This window comes from Trachypithecus francoisi, unplaced genomic scaffold (genome assembly GCF_009764315.1).
Source record: "Trachypithecus francoisi isolate TF-2019V2 unplaced genomic scaffold, Tfra_2.0 Lachesis_group0, whole genome shotgun sequence".
NCBI classification, from domain to species: domain Eukaryota; kingdom Metazoa; phylum Chordata; class Mammalia; order Primates; family Cercopithecidae; genus Trachypithecus; species Trachypithecus francoisi.
This window is the reverse complement of record NW_022681453.1, coordinates 104,211,799-104,229,031: the sequence shown is the minus strand read 5'-3', so window position 1 is coordinate 104,229,031 and position 17,233 is coordinate 104,211,799. Positions and strand designations below refer to the sequence as shown.

The 17,233-nt window shown below is 32.1% G+C and overlaps 2 long non-coding RNA genes across 2 annotated transcripts in view; both read left to right on the top strand.

The window, feature by feature from the left end:
* The window catches only part of LOC117083662, a 97,377-nt gene that overhangs the window by 49,185 nt on the left and 30,959 nt on the right, over nt 1-17,233 (top strand). The gene's annotated exons all lie outside the window — the stretch shown is intronic.
* Nucleotides 4,804-16,375, top strand: LOC117083661. Its single transcript, XR_004437153.1, has 3 exons — nt 4,804-4,900; nt 12,876-12,954; nt 16,289-16,375. It is a non-coding gene; the product is annotated as an uncharacterized LOC117083661 (long non-coding RNA).

Sequence of the window (17,233 nt, the reverse complement as noted above, 5' to 3'; positions counted from 1 at the left end):
CAAGTGTTGATGAAATTTTAAAAATTATGTAAACTGCTGAAAATCATTTGGGAGAGATCATATTATTTTTAATACAATTTTAAGGACAAATATTCTTTTATAAAGCATGTTGCATTCCTTTGATTACAAGTGGTTGTATGTTCTGGTTTGTTATTAATTCTTACTTATTCTTCTCTATTTCTGTTTAGCTCTATGCATCTTTCCCTCCTTTTCCCTACCCAAATTGAAAGAAAATTGTTCAAAGTTCAAAGTTTTGTCTCATTGATAGTTGCTACCCATAGCACAATATCTAATATGAACTGCTAAATTCTCAATTAATGCTCTAACAAGTTAAATCAACCAGAGCCGTTTAATACAATTTTTGGGAAGTTCTGAGGTTAGAATGTTTTATTTGCTCCACAGGTTCCTTTTCTCAACACTAGGCAAAGGGTTTTGTACAAACTTAAAGTAGCCATAATATAACTGCTTGTTAGAATAAATGCATTTACCACTTACTCTTTATGCCAAAAGCTTGGAAACTGAATTGTCAAAATAATATTGATGGTAAAATGGCCAGTAATGACATTTTTGACATGTTCAAGAGCAGTTTTTATTTCTCTGTTGCGTTTATCTATCACAAATATATATAATATAATTGTTTTCATGGTATAATTCAAAACCTTTCTTTTTTTAATACGAAAGAGTTGTATAGTGTTTACTATGTACAGGCAATATTCTGAATATACTTATGAATGTTAAATTATTTTCATACCTGTGTAGGATAAAGGTGAAGAAGCAGAAGTATGCAAGGAGAGCCTACAGACTGCAAAGTAAATATGACATCTGTGAAAGGAGAGAGGAAAGGAAGAATAGTTGGACAGGAAGAGTTGCAGATTGAAGCACAGTGCTAAGAAAGATTCGGTGAGTCAAATAGGGAGTCCATCAGCCAAAGTTGTCAGTAAGTGAAGTGCTGAATATTGCAGGGATGATGGCACTAGACCTGCCATCATAGTAAGTCATTGGCTGGAAGCATTCTGGTCAAGCATCGTTCATTACAAATGCAGTGATACATTCAGAAGGTGACGGCTGGAGATATCATCATGTCTGCTGTTCCTTACAGCAAGTTTTACTAAAGGAAATCTGAGGCCTGGAATTCCATGTCTACCATTCCTCACAGCAAACCTGTAAGTTATTTTTTCACTATAATTCCATTTTGCATATGAGAAAACGGAGAATTAGAGATTAAATAAATTGCCCAAGACCACATCTTTTTGTTCAATCAAGCTAAATAAATTTTCTTTTTTTGTGGAGTGATTGTTTTTTACGTTTTTTGACAAAATCTCACATATCTACATGTGATTGGTTAATTAAGTAGCTAATGATAAAATCATCAGGTAATTCTATCATTCTAGGTGTAAATGTTTAGAGAATATTCAGCTTCCATGCGATCTGTTTTTAAACTTCCTCTCAGTAGAAATTGCACTGAGCAACAAGGAATTGGGGAAGTATAAAGTTAGTGATATCATTAAAAGCTGTCTGAAATAGTAAATAAAAATCCTAAGGAAACTCAGAGTGATTAAAATTTACTTACTATTTTATTGATGTTCATCTTCTGTTTTATATCAAGGTAATATTGGCAATTCGTTAGGTAAAGGAAGAGCTCATATGCTTGAGAACTTCCTTTATATTAAGGGTAAAAGTTTCCCATCATTGCTAAAATAAATATATTGAGTTTTCTCTCCAAGTCAATATTCTGTGATGTATATGTTCATTTTTATTGTTTTTATATTATACTTCCTCAAAAGGTGTGACTGCTCTTCACCACTGAAAAACATAGTGACCAAGATGCTATGCACATAGCAAACTATCAAGCAGGTCTCTAATCTCCCATCAAACATTTGTCTTAATTCCCTAGGTCTTCAGTTTCTCATCTATACATGAGGAAAGCTAACCTCTACCCAAAATGTAAAAAAAAAAAAAAAAATTTATCATAATTAAAGTCACCCTAGAAGCTATTTTTAAAAAATCAGGTTTCTCAGCCCAAATGTAAAGAATCAGACTATATAGGCTACTATGAGCCTGGGGAATTCTCTAAAAGTGTACAATGATGAACCAGGTTTAGGTGTCACTAAACTATATAACTTGCAGTTATTACATCCTTTTAAAAAATCTCTCTACTTACCTAATGTTAATATTTTAAAATTTCTTTGCATGCAAAATTAATTGAATGTTTACATCCAATTAAATTTTTTTGAGTTTTTTGCCTTATACTATGTGAGCAAGAAGAGCACTAAAATATACTATAGCTATCATATTTGTTTTTTAGCCAAATACTATATAAAATATAATATTCTAAAGCATCACGTAAATTAGAAACATAAACCTACTTTTTTACAGGCTAATAAAGCTTTTGTATAACAATTTAAAATGCTATCTTCAATGATATGTTAATCTACTACCAGTAGAAATACTTAACATTTATTAAAGATAAAATTTCATACAATGACTTGAGTGCAATTTTTTTCAAGTGGGAATTCTTTGTGCGTTTGGAAATACAGCCCTGTACCACTATACAGTTTAAAATTTCAGTTGAATGATGTTTTTAATTTGTTTCTCTATTCTCATATATCATCAGTAGATTACCACTTCACGTGACAATTACTCACAACGCTTATCTGTAAATGAAATTTGAAAACATAATGGGAACATAATGCACTGCCAGCACAAGCAGAAACACTGCTCCGTGCTCCTATCACACCTTACGTCAACATGTTCATTCTTAATAATAAAAAAATGCACCTTCAAGGAAATAATTTGATTAAACCCTATCAGAACAACTTACATTTCCTATTTTAATGTAACACTTCAAATACTCCAAATCTGACAAGCTGATCTACATGGCAGTGAAACGCATCATGGCAACATTTTTCAACACACATAAACAAGACACTTGCTTCTGTGCTGTCTTTGTTTCTGTCTCCATGAAACATTGCAGGTATGATGAAAAGAACATTCCTGAAGTGTTTTGTTGTTGTTCTGAAACTCATACAATCACGAAAGTCTCTCAAGCAGTTGCATTAGATTAATTTAAGTATATTGAATAACTTGCATCTGCTTCCTGCTACTGCCGTCACCAGCTCCCCAAACATGTATCCCCAGACGTTATTTTTATTCAGAACTTATCACTCGCTTACAGAAAGGTCATTAGAAACACCTCTCTGCACTAATTATTTGATCGCATGCTCTATTTAATTCTGAAATCAGGGAGAAGTCTGGAATAAATTAAAGACTTTTACAAAGACATGAAGTAGCAAAAGTTATATCATCATTCCAGGGATCGTAAAGAAAAATATTTTTAGAAACACAATTGAATGTTGCATTTATATAATTAAAAGAGTAACTCATGAAATTTGCAAAAAATTAAGCAGTAGAGATATGCATACAAACACAAAAACCTTTAAGTTATCTTTACCACAGTCCAGCTCCATCTCTTGGGAGTGATCAATATTCACCATTGAGTGTGCACTCTGCTACACTTTTCCTATGTCCTTTATGTATATATGCAGATATTTTGAGGCTATTACGTTTATTTTCTGGTAAATTACACACTGCCTCATAACCTGTTTTTTTTTTTTTTTTCAGTTAGCTGGACATTTCATAGGTAAACAATCTTTTCAAAATATATTTACAATTTTATTATAAACATATACATACATAATTTTAAATTTCAAACATATTACTTGCCTTATAATGAAAAGAAGCCGTATTTGGCTGAAGCCACACTTTGACTCACACTCCCCATAGGCAACCACTTTCACCTTTTCAGGCATTCATTTATTCACCAAATACTTATGGAATGCCAGGTGCCATTCTTAGTACATGGATGTGAAATACAGCACAGAATAAAACAGCTAACTTTTCAGAAAGAAAACATTCAAGGGAGGGAACTCTACCAAATAAGAAACAAACAAAAAAGCTTCAACTAATTAATAAATTATATGTTAATGGTGATTAGGTGATGGAAAATGACAAGGAAATATTTAGAGTTGTTATTTATTTAGATAGTTCTTCAAATATTTACTTCTGCATTAAAATGTTTTTAATACTATTTTTTGGTTTTTCAATATCGAACACTGTTTATTGTCTTCCAATTCTGCAAGATGAGAAATTATCTAATTTACATTCCCTTCCCTTTTCTTATTACACACTATATATATATACACACACACATATGTACACACATAGAATTTTAGGTTAAAATAATATCCATGGTTCATCCTTACGACTACATATTATTCACAGAAAAATTTAAACATTTTTATGATTGTATTTGCTTTATTGAGCAACCTCTCTACCTTTGATATTTAAAATTTCCTTATTTTGGCTGGGCGTGGTGGCTCACTCCTGTAATCCTAGCACTTTGGAAGGCTAGGATTACAGTGGGTGGACTGCATGAGCTCAGGAGTTCTAGACCAGCCTGGGCAACACAGTGAAACTCCGTCTCTACTAAAAATACAAAAAATTAGCCAGGCATGGCGGTGTGTGCCTGTAGTCCCGGCTACTCAGGAGGCTGAGGCAAGAGAATTGGTTAAACCTTGGAGACGAAGGTTGCAGTGAGCCAAGATTGTGCCACTGCACTCCAGCCTGGGTGACAGAGCGAGACTGCATCTCCAATAAATAAATAAATAAATAAATAAACAAACAAACAAACAAACTTCTTTATTTTTCCCCTCCCTCCCTCTCTCCCTCCCTTCCTTCCTTCCTTCCTTCCTTCCTTCCTTCCTTCCTCCTTCTCTTCCTCTCTTCTTCATTTAATCTTCCTAGGAATGTTTGCATGGGATAGATGTTACAGAGGGCGTCATCAGGAAAACAAAGCAATCTAGATTCCAATCATGCCAAAGCTGGAAGAGCAAAGTTCAAGGTAAAATCAGTTTGCAGCCTCCAGGAGAACTGAGGTGTAAGGAGTTTGTTGCTTAAAGAACCAAAATAAGTGATTTGGAGCAATTAGCACAGAATTCACTGCAAACTTTGTTCTCGCTGTGCTCGCATCTGCCCACTGCTCCCATAATAGTACATCAAAGGCAGCATCTAACTCAAATTTTACTGGCAAGAAGGTCTAGAAAATCTCATTCACAATTTTATCCCACAAGATGTATATGAGAATGTGAAGTGAAAGGGATAATGTTAAATAACAGACAATCCAACAAATAAATATAAAAATCTGAGACTTTACATAACTGTAAATTTACTTACCTAACAAATGATAAAAATTAACAGAGTAAGTAAGATTTATGTTGGAAAGATTTTCTCTTTCTCACTTTTGCTGTTTTTTAGGATATTCTTTCAATCTCCTTGTTGAAATTTAATAAGGGTAATCTTTGCGGTTGATGTTTTTATTCATTTTATTTATTTTAATTTACTGAGTTAGAAACAGTCTGAAATTTTTCAGTCTGAAAATTCATGCTTTTCAGTTTTAATGCATTTTCTTATGCAGTAGTCCCCTATTATCTGTGGTTATGCTTTTGATGGTTTCAGTTTCCTGAGGTCAACTGAAGTCTGAAAATACTAACTGAAAATTTCCAAAAATAAATGATTTTTAAGTTTTAAATTTCCTGTTCAGGATGTCAGTCATCCCTTGTCCAGTGTAGCCGTGCTGTATGCAGACCAAAGTGTTAGTCACTTGTTTAGCTCTCTAGATTATCAGATCAACCGTCACAGTATCCCTCAACGTTTATGTTCAAGAAGCCTTCATTTTACTTAATCATGACCCAAAACACGAGAGTAATGTTGCTGATCATTCACGTATGCCAAAGAGAAGTCTTAAAGTGCTTCCTTTAAGTGAAAAAATAAAAGTTCTTGACTAAAAGAAAAACAAAATCATAGATTGTTCAGTGACTAGAAATAATCACTTAGTGATTATCTCTTAGATAATTTAGTACCTGGCTTATATTTGAGCAGTCATAGGTTGTTAAGTGAAGAGAACAAATATATTTGTGAAATTATGAAGAAGGAAAAAAGAATTCATCCTAGTGTTACTGTCACACCTCAAACTGTAAAAGTTATGACCACAGTGCATGGTTAAGTGTTTACTTATGATGAAAAAGACATTCAATTTTTAGGTGAAAGACATAAATAGAAATGAGTTCTGATTGATGACAATTGTGTTCTATAATGTTCTTGGTTTTAGGCAACTATAGGGAATCTTAGAATGTATTTCTCATGGTTAAGGGAGGAACTATTATATATTTTTCTTTGATAATCTCCTAACAGCTTTTTTTCTGTAGTATTTTCAGAAGCTCCTATTAGTTGAATATTTGATTTATTGTAGTAGTGTCTATCTTTTCTCTTGTTTTCCATTTGTCTACATTTTAGTTCTATATTCCAAACTATTACTTTCATTTTTTGTCTTCTAACCCTTCAGTGTTTGTAATCAGCTGTGCAATTTCCAAAATTATGCATTTTTTTAAAGTTTTTCTTTAATAGCATTTTTTATAGATGCAATATCTTCTCTTAGATTTTGCAGACCTTGAATCTAATAGTTCCATTAAAATTCTGCACTAATCTTGAATTTTCTCAAATTGTCTCTTTTGTTACCTGTCATTTATGTAGAAAAATTTATTGGAATGCCTGTTGACTTGACCACCATTCTTTGTTTAGTATTGAGGCACTAGTAAGCTCCATAAAGCCCTGGGAACTGTATGGGAAGCATAGAGAGATAGGCCTCATCTTGGTGTGATGGTACAGGCAGCAGGCTATTTCCCTGGACTATGCCAAATTGAAATCCGTCTATTAGGCAAGCATTTTCCCAAAGAAGGATGCCCAATCTCCCACATAGAGGCTATTTGCCTATTCTATTTGAATTAGTTGACTATTAGGAATAATAATCTCTAATACATATCTTGTAAACAATTTCTCAATTTTTTTCCTTAGACTGCGCTTATGGTGAAATTTTATGTAATTTCTTTCATGTACCAAATATCCTTCACCCATGACTTTGACTCATGACCCTTGCCTAACAAAATATTCTTTCAGAGTGTAAATGATTATTTTAAAGTAGCTTTCAAATGTTTGTTTGTTTTTTAAAACATAAATATTCATTTATTCTATAAGGACCTCCCTCCTTCATTTTTTTAAACTTCCAAATGAATGGCAAATTATGCTAAAAAAATTACTAAAATCACCATCATTTTCCACTTGAAAAACCATCTTTGCCATATATTGCTTGGATAAATGCCTTGGTTTATAACTGTATAATTTAGTTATTTTTAATGATTTTTTAAAAATAATTTCAATGTAAATAATGCACATTTTTGGCAGTAACATTATAGAAAATGTTAATATCAGATAGAAAATATCTTGCTTCACTTTTCTTTTTTTGAACATTTCCAGACTCTAGTCTATTCTTGGATGGTTTTTTCCATTTGAACTGCTGCTAAAAGAAAGGAAAAAATTTTCTGGGGCTAAAAATGCTAGTCACAACAGTGTAATATTTTTTTCTATTTTAGAAGTTGTTAAAATTGTGCCCATTATTTTAAATTTAGGATTTAATCAAGAAATATTAATATCCATGTCTTTTCCCTCAATTAATATGGCTGTGAATTTAGAAACTATTAGCAATTTTAAAACTGAAGCCTTTATCTAGCCAATGAATAAATAATGCTTAATGAGAGGTTATCAATTGCAAAGTAATATGATAACCACTTTATATGTATTATTTTGTTAAAATCTTATAACAAACATCCCACAAAGTAGTCATTATTATTCGCTTATTTGTCATACTGGTAAACTCTTTCTGCTGTCTCACATGTTGCCCTCTTCTGTGAGAAATATCTTTCTCTTGCTCATCTTATATCCTAATTCTGTCCCTGATGATGAGTATTTTACTTTTCAGTTCCAGAAAGATTTTTTTTTGCTTTTAAATCATATATCTTTGAGAGTTTTCTTTTCATTGAAATTCTCTTCTGCCTATTCTGTTAACTATTAATAATATTTATAGCTATCAATATTTGTTGAATATTAATTTTATGTCAGAAACCATTGTAATTACTTTAAAGATATGACTTTACTTATTTTTCACAGCAACAATTGAAGTTGGTATGATTATTATTTCAAAATTACATATGGAGAAACTGAGACAAGAAGAGTATAAATAACTTAGTCAGTGTCATCCAGATAATAATAGATGAAGCTGAATCACAAACCTAAGGGTTCAGACCACAGAGGTCATGAGTTTAAAATAGACTACCTATGCACCTGTCTCTGTAGGAGCTACTTGCTCTTCCTCCCTTAAGTCACTGAATATTCTTACACTCGTTTAACTTTTTTTCCTGCAGATACATTTTTATCCTGAGCTCTGGAAATCCGAGAGTAGCAAGGGGAATATGGCAGTCTAGTGAGTCTGTAGCTAATGAGCTAAAAACTGAAACAAATTACACATGTCCAGAGGGAGCTGAGCTGCTATAGTAACTTTGTTAGCAGGGACATCCAATTCTTCTCTCTCTCCTTCCACTGTAGTGTCTGGCTTGTATTCAAAGTAGACACATGGTCAAGAAGTCCTTTAGTGTTCCAGCAGGATACAGGAAAAGTGAAGGAGGGTAGAAAATAATTTTCTGGAAACTTCAACCAATTCTTCTTTAAATCTCCTTGGGCAGAAGATGGCCATATTTTCATAACTATTTACAAAGTATTCTGGAAAATGTGTATGAGAGAAAGAAAAAGAGAGAGAGAGAGTGTGTGTGTGTGTGTGTTTGAGGACACTTCCATATCCCAAAAATATAAGTTTCTGTGTCTATATAATTAACTTTAATCCGTTCACAGTCCACACTTCTGGCAATGAAGCTGTCAAGGGGTATACTGATACTGATTCTAATATATTATAAGATTCAGTCTCCCCACAAGAAGACCCGAATTTCACCCAATTACCAAACAAGCTCAAAGTCCAGGATATTTGCTTTCTGTTTACCTCTCTGTTGGGACAGCAGATAACATCTCATAGTCCACTGAGCTAAAGCTAACAGACAAGTCCTCTGTCTTCAGTAATAAAGAATATACAAAGGCAAACATGAATTTAAAAAATATTTAGAAGACATATGCAGAAATTATTAGTGCATAGCTTTTACCCAATACAGCTGTGCAGGCATCACAGGAACTCCTGCCTGGGGCCTTCTCTGGTTCTAGTGTCTGAGAGGCACCTTCCTGTCATTTTCACTTGGCTTTAATTGAGGTGGATGATGAGAAGGGTATTCAGAGTTCCTAAGCGATATTCAAATTAGCAGCCTATTTTATGATGGTATGGATTCAGGGCCTTTGGTGTTTTAAGGCACTTAAAGGCACAGGCAATTGTAGGGCAGGAGTAAAGTTCTTTTCACCAAGAAAATAATAATAATAACACCCTCATTCCCAAATATAACAAGTTTCAAAGACGTCCTTGCAGAGTAACATCAGTGATTAAAATTTAAGGTATATGGTACCCTCGTGAGACACCCTGTATCTAGTGAAAAATTCAGAGCATTTTGGAACGTGTCATTTTTTGAAGACCTAACAAAATATAAAAAGGTGCAGAATTAGATGTCTGAAAATCTAGGTTTAAGTCTCTATATCTGTATTTATTTGATATTTGGCTTTGGTCAAGCCACAGACATTCCTTAAGTTAATTTCGTCTTCTTAAAAATGCTATTAACCTCAGCAAGCAACAAATAAAATAGTTTCATGGATTATAAAATAGCCCATTATAGGAGGTATTATTGTTATAACAGCAATCACTGAAGAGCATCTACTGTAATAGAAAATTTCCTTTATGCAAAATATGTCATAAAAGAAAAAAATTATATAATGTGCTGAGCACGCTATCAAGTATTGTATATTGCTCAAGGGGTATTTCTATAAGAACTTGGCATTGCTATTCTCTCAGTGTCAAATACATCATTGTGGCTGCATTCTATAATACCGTAATTTGGGGCATCTTTCACAAATTTCTCATATAATGAATATATACAATTTTCCATATTGAAGCAAAAATAGAGAGTGCTGGTTTCTTATGATTGAAAAAGATTATAGTTTATTGTAGAAATAAATACTTATCAAGGGCGCTGTGCCCTTTGTTTCAACAAACTTTAAAAGCCTAGCTCAAATATGTTCCTTAATGACTGAGGAAGTATACAAAACATACTGAAATATTGGGAAAAATCTGGGGCGATTCAGCATGTGCAAATATACATGTCTCAGTCTGTGTTTCCTATCGTGCAGATGGATTTTTCCCCAGTGCGCCTGGAATGAGTCCATAATGTCCTGCCATATACACACATCCAGGGTTCAAGCCCACGGCAATCTTTTCATTACCAAACCCACTGTCAAAACATTGGCATCATATCAAGAACATGGAGACAGCAAAGCTAAATTCTCAGGCACTATGACAGAGAATGCTAGATTGGCTACATGGATATTACCTTTGTGTTAGAGAGAATTCTTCCAACAAAGGGTGAAAGAATCATTTTCATATGAGCAGGCAAAATTTCAAATCTTGTCTTTCAGGGGTTTCTGCATTTAAACATCATATATATGTGGGTTTTGTGGTGTGTATATGCGTGTGTCATATCTCTCTATATATGCCCATATAACATGTACATGTATATATTACATATTACATATATTTATATTAAATTATCATTATACTTAGTGAAAAATCTATCCTGAACCCCACCTCTACTTAACATCCACATCTACCTAAACATACAAAAAGATAATTATTTTTCTGCCTTTATTTTTTTGATTTTGTCTATGTCTACATGTGACAAAGGATGTAAAATCTATTCCCCCTTATTACATATAAAGTAGCATACAATCACACACTTCTGTACCTCACTTTCTTCATTTAATAGTAGTGTACAAATACTAATATATACATTTCTCATTATTTTGTACAGAAACATATTTTCCACTTTATGGGAATCCATAATTATTTAACCAGTGCCTTCTTAATAGCATATTACAAATAATTTAATATTTAAAGACTACTTTAATGGAAACCTATAGAAGTCATTTCCTAGGAGAGCAAGCACAAATACACATGCAGATTAAAAGGTTATACACATTTATAATTGTGAAAGATATTGTCATATTTTCTACATAGAGATGCTAGAAATTTAATATGCAAATGGAAATATCTAAAACTTCCTGTTTCCTCACAGCCTCACCAATGTATTATGTAATCTCACTATGGGCTTTGAGTCGATATGTTATGTTTTTGGGAAGAGAGTGGCTTGGTGTAATTTTAAATGTAATTTTATCTTATTAGAAATGAGGTTGAACATTTCTTCATCTGTTTAAAGAACAGCTACATTTATCTGTGACTGAATATTCTATAGTTTTGCTCATTTGTAATAAGAGTTTTGAATCTTTTCTCATTGACTTGTAGAAACTCTTCATGTAATTAGATATTATCTCTTTAACAAAGTATGAGATACAAACCTTTTAATTTCAAGTTTCGTGTTTTCTCTTTTGAATAGGTGCATGGTGTGAAGTAACACGTAGAAGTTCTAGACTTTTATGAAGTCATGATTATCAATAGTTTCATATATATCTTCAGAATTTTAATATTAGAAAAGACTTTCTATTTCAATACTATGAAGACATTCTCCCATCGTTTTTATTTTTATTATTTTATTGTCCACTTTTTTTCTTCATTTAAAAAGTGTCCTTTTGACTTACAAATGTAATTTATTTTTTTCAAGATTATTATTCAGTTTTCCCTCAATTTTTGGCCTTCTCTTTCATTCATTTGGCTTTATAATACTAATTTCTACCTTTTTTATTAAAATGTGTATATATTTAAGGTGTACAGCATTGTAGATATAATGGTGACATGCAGTATTATATATAGTGATATTATTACTACAGCCAAGCTCATTAACCCATATCCATCCTCTTACATATTGACTCTTGTGCTTGTGGTGAAAACATTTAAGATCTACTCTTTTAGTAAATTTCAAGTGCATAATATAACATTATTAACTATAGTCATTATGCTATACATTACATCTCTAGAACTTACTCATTCTACCTAACTGAAACTTTGTACACTTTGACTAACATCTCTCCATCCCCACACCGTTGTTAACTACCATTCTACTTTCTGCTTCTATACATTTGACTTTTTTAGATTCCAGATATAAGTGAGATTAGACAGTAGTTTTCTTTCTCTGTCTGGCTTATTTCACTTGACATAATGTCCTGCAGTTTCACTCATGTTTCAGATGACAGAATTGGCTTATTTATAAGGGCTGAGTAATATTTCACAATTTCTTTATCCATCTATTTACCAGGTACTTAGATTGTTGCCATACATTGGCTACTGTAAATATGCAGCCATGAACGTAGGAGTGCATCTATTTCCTTGACACACTGATTTCAAATTTTTTGGATATAAAGCCAGAAGTGAGATTCCTGGGTCATAGGGTAGTTCTATTTTTAACAGTGAGGAAACTCTACACTGTCTTCCCTAATGGCTATATTCATTTGCATTCCCCAAATCAGTATACTAGAATTCCCTTTTCTCCACATTCTTACCAAAACTCATTATCTTTTGTATTTTTATAATGGCCATCGTAACAGGTGTAAAGTGATACCTCACTGTAGTTTTTATTTAATGAAAACTACTGATGATTAGAAGGTTGAGCATTTTTCATATACCTCTTGGCCATTTGTATTTCTTCTTTGAGAAAATGTCTACTATTCATGTCTATTTTAAACCCAGGTTATTTGTCTTTTATTGCCTCTGAGTGTGTATGTGTTCCTTATATATTTTTAACATTAACCTCTTATCAGATATATGGCTTGCAAATATTTTCTGTCAATCCATAGGTTGTCATTTCATCATGTTTTTTTCTTTTTCTGTGCAGAAGCCTTTCAGTTTGGTGTACTCCCAGTTAATCGATTTTTGCATTTTTTGGCCTGTGCTTTTGGATTCATAGTCAAAAGGTAATTGCCAAAACCAATGTTAAAACTTTTTCATACATTTCCTTCTAGGAGTTTTAAGGTTTTAGGGCTTACAATTAAGTCTATAATTCATTTTGATTTTATTTTTGAGTATGATATATGATGAAGGTCCAGTTTAATTTTTTTCTTTGTCGGTACTCAGTTCTTCTAACACCATTTATTGAAGTGACTATTCTTTCCCTATTATATATTCTTTGTGCTCTTGGCAAAGACTAGTTGATTAATTGATAAGTATTGTTTATATCTAGGCTCTCTATTCTCTTCTATTGCTCTATGTGAGTGTATGGCAGTACCAAGCTGTTTTGATTACTATGTATTTTTGATTAGCTTTATAATACAATTTAGGAAATGTGACGCCTTCCACCATGTTCTTGCTCAGAATTGCTTTGGCTAGTTAGTGTCTTTTTGTTCAATAAATATTTTGAATTTTTATTTTTATTCCTGTGAAAGAAGCTTAGAATTTTGATAGGATTGCATTGAATCTACGTATTATTTTGGGAAGTATGAACATTTTAAAAATAATTTTTCCAATCCATGAACATGGGATATATATCCATTCATTTGTGTTTTTTTTCCTATTTCTTTCATCAATAATACAGCTTCATATCATATATCAATATGTATAGTTTTCAGTATACAAATCTTTCACTATATTACTTAAATTTATTCCTATTTTTTGTTGCTATTGAAAATGGGATTATTTCCTTGATTTTTTGGTACAGTTTGTCTTCATTTCTTCTCTTTTAGAGTCCTGATTAGTCCTTATTTGTTCATATAAATCTGAAATTAACATGTTTAGCTCCAAAACATTACAAACACCAAAGAAAATTAAAAACAAGAAAACAAAACAAATGTTCTCTTTATTATTACTAATGAAACCATGTTGAATTTATAAACTCATGTTGGAGTTAATTCAAATTTTAAGCCTAGCATTTTAAATTGAATTACTCAAAAAGATAGGTTTGTCTTGCATTATAGAAGGGGAATAAAAAAAGAACAAAAAAGATTTTGAAATGGGATACATTGTTATTTAAATATTATTTTATAGTTCTGTCCAATTATATCTTAAGCATCTTTGAGGCTGATAACAATATATTACAATCTTACCTTTTCCTTCATAAAGAATAACTATTTTTAATACTCACAGCAAAGCCTTAGTAAATATTTATTGGAATAAGTCTTAAATATGATTACAATAACTGTGTTTAGGGATATATTAGGCAGCTCTTCCCACTTTATATAAAATGCTTAAAGTTAGGCACAGCACACAGTTTATAGATATAATTTGTATAGTATTATACATAGTTTATTTTATTTTGCTAGTATGTAAATATATAGAATGTATATATAATGTACATCCAATGTTAGATCTAAGTTTTTTTTTGTTTTTGTTTTGACAGCGTCTTGCTCTGTCACCCAGGCTGGAGTGCAGTGGTGCTAGCTCAGCTCACTGCAACTGCCTCCCATTCAAGTGATTATTGTGCCTCAGCCACCACACCAGCTAATTTTTGTTGCTATTGTGTTTTTAGCAGAGACGGGGTTTTGTCATGTTGCCCAAGCTTGTCTCAAACTCCTGGCCCAAGCGATCCACCAGCCCCGGCCTCCCAAAGTGCTGGGATTACAGAGATGAGCCACCATGCCTGGCCGGATTTTACATATTATATAAATTTATAATACAAAAATATAAAATGTAATCTATACAAAAGTTGAATGATTTCCAGCTGTCCAGTTAGCAGATATTTTAACATAAAAATACGGTTTTTTTCCAAATTTTAAACATTAATAATTCTGGATCATTCACAGAATTGTAGCATTGAGTATTGAGTGTCTTAGACTTGTCCATGGTTCTAACTGGAATTCCAAAATTTCACATCACTTAAAGTTTGCCAAATGGTTGGCCGGGCGCGGTGGCTCAAGCCTGTAATCCCAGCACTTTGGGAGGCCGAGACGGGCGGATCACGAGCTCAGGAGATCGAGACCATCCTGGCTAACACGGTGAAACCCCGTCTCTACTAAAAAATACAAAAAAAAAATCTAGCCGGGCGAGGTGGCGGCGCCTGTAGTCCCAGCTACTGTGGAGGCTGAGGCAGGAGAATGGTGGGAACCCGGGAGGCGGAGCTTGCAGGGAGCTGAGATCCGGCCACTGCACTCCAGCCCTGGCAACAGAGCGAGACTCCGTCTCAAAAAAAAAAAAAAAAAAAAAAAAAAAGTTTGCCAAATGGCTTGATATTATGATAGTGAACCTATTTTCTCCTGATATCTTAATTGAATTCTGGTCATAATCGTATAATGTATTAATTTAGATTTTAAAAATACTGGTAGATTTACCAATAATTTTACTTTTACTAATCTGAATCTACTGGTAGATATAGACAGTTATATATGTAGAGATTGGTATAAATGTCTATTTTCCTTTTGTTATAAATCCCCATCTTATTATTTTAAAACATAGGATTAATATTATTATAATTAAAATATTCTTCCAAGTTTCTAATGTAAAAAGATACCACAGAACTATTTTAAATGCTACAAATTGTGTTTATATTTTTCATACCACCAGAAAGTTTCATGAAAATTCATGAGTTTTTAATATTAAAAGGAATGTGTGATTGTAAAATCATTCACACATACTGACATGCAGTATTAAAATATCCAAAAATATATGTAATCTACAATTAAGATACCACTAAACTAACTACTTTCAGGACTTAAAGTATATTTTTCAAAGATTTTTATCTACTAAAAAGGTGTTGATAAGACATAATAATAGATTCATGCTTACTTATGCATAGATATAGAAATAGATATAAATAAACAGGAATGTAAAAAGATTATATTCAGAGTCACTGAATAGTTAATAGAATTGTAGCAAAATTGAATATAACCAGACCTTGAAAATTGGAAGTATCAAGAGTGTTCTCAACAATTTTCTCTATTTTATAAGTGCTCATTTTAAAATTCTTTAAATTTGATTATCATTCTACTCACTTTTTCTAAAAAGAAAAAAAAAAGCCAGATTAATGTAGACTGTATTATGGTTATTGACATGACAATTCTCAGCTGCATGTCCCCAATGCCAGCAGAAATGCAAGAACCAGAAAAAAATATAACTACCCCTCCAGGAGTAGTGCTACTACCAAAATAAAATTGTTGCTAATAATTGTTAAAGGCCTATTTTCAGAAAGCTTTTTAAAATAGAAAATATTTTATTCATAATTTTATTTCTATATGTTTATACATATATTCATATGTAGACTTATATTTAAGACATCTTATATTTATGATCATCATTTTGTTTCTTTTCTCAAAATACCAGCTGTTGCACAACTTTACCGAAAGTAAGGAATAATAAAGATACATTTCAGCCTTTGCCTTGGAGGAAATCTCTTTCACATTTTTCAGGTATGTGAAAGACAATCATAAGATAAATTTCTCCAAATTTTCTCTGTATTCAGGAAAAGGTTTGTGCTTTATATATAAAAATTACAATAATATATTACCTTTTATTATGTTTTTAATATAATATCCATGTAAAAGTCATTTCTACCGATATGTAAAGCATCAATAGCCAATAGGATATAATAACATTTGTTTTTAGAAAAAAAAAGATGATAGGAAGTGTAAATTTATTGGCATAATATATGCATTCCAACTATCAGTATAGACATATATTAAAGAGTGTTGGTTACAAGAAGATTATTGAACAGAAACCATCAGAGTGCCTTCTTATAAAATAATTGACCACTCAGATACATGGTTCTGTTTTCGTTGAAAGGTTAATGGTTATAGACACAATGCAAAAGATTTTATTGCCATTTAATTCACTATTCTGAGTATGGTATGAGATGCTGAGAGTAAAATGGAACAGAGATTAGATTAAAAGCTTACATTTTTAATAAGCTTTATATAAGACAACTAATTAAGTATGTTAACTGCAGGGTTAATGTTGAGGCCCCAGTGTAAAACACTGGAAATATAGCATTAAATGTTCTAATTTAAAACGCTTTCAGTTGCAATTATATCTTTAATAGAAAATTTAATTTTGTAGAGTAGTATAGGGAACTAAAATTAGCATTCTTATTTTATACACACACACACATACTCGCACAGAGTTAAGCATGTACGTTGTATTAGTAATGGGTTTCCAATATTTCTATGACGTTATTACTAAGGTAACTTTATTAAGAAAATTAAATACTAATGTTAACACAAAAATCATTTTTGCATAAAAAATTTAGAGAAGCATGAATATTTAGAGAAG